This window comes from Gracilinanus agilis, chromosome 5 (genome assembly GCF_016433145.1).
Source record: "Gracilinanus agilis isolate LMUSP501 chromosome 5, AgileGrace, whole genome shotgun sequence".
NCBI lineage: Eukaryota > Metazoa > Chordata > Mammalia > Didelphimorphia > Didelphidae > Gracilinanus > Gracilinanus agilis.
The window spans coordinates 160,266,346-160,266,908 of record NC_058134.1 but is presented as its reverse complement, the minus strand read 5'-3'; the positions used below and the strand labels follow the sequence as shown (position 1 = coordinate 160,266,908).

General features: G+C 32.9%; 1 protein-coding gene across 1 annotated transcript in view; it reads left to right on the top strand.

The window, feature by feature from the left end:
- SEMA3C (semaphorin 3C) overlaps positions 1–563 on the top strand; it is a 186,775-nt gene that overhangs the window by 172,435 nt on the left and 13,777 nt on the right. The window lies entirely within an intron of this gene.

Genomic DNA, 563 nt, shown 5'->3' with positions numbered 1-563 from the left:
AAGAGACAGAGAGGAGGATCAGTGGAATAGACTTGGGGTAAATGACATCAGCAAGACAGTGCATGATAAACCCAAAGAGCCCAACTTTTGGGACATGAATCCACTATTTGACAAAAACTGCTGGGAAATTTGGATAACAATATGGGAGAGATTAGGTTTAGGTCAACATCACACACCCTATACCAAGATAAATTGAGATTGGGTGAATGACCTGAATATAAAGAGGGAAAATATAAATAATTTAAGTGAACACAAAATAGTATACCTGTCAGATCTCTGGGAAAGGAAAGACTTTAAAACTAAGCAAAAGTTAGAGAAAATTAGAAAATGTAAATTAAATGGTTTTGATTATATTAAATTAAAATGCTTTTGTACCAACAAAAACAATGTAGTCAAAATCAGAAGGGAAACAACAAATTGGGGAAAAAAATCTTTATGACAAAAAACTCTGACACGGGTCTAATTACTCAAATATATAAGGAGTTAAAGCAATTGTATAAAAAATCAAGCCATTCTCCAATTGATAAATGGGCAAGAGACATGAATAGGCAATTTTCAGGTAA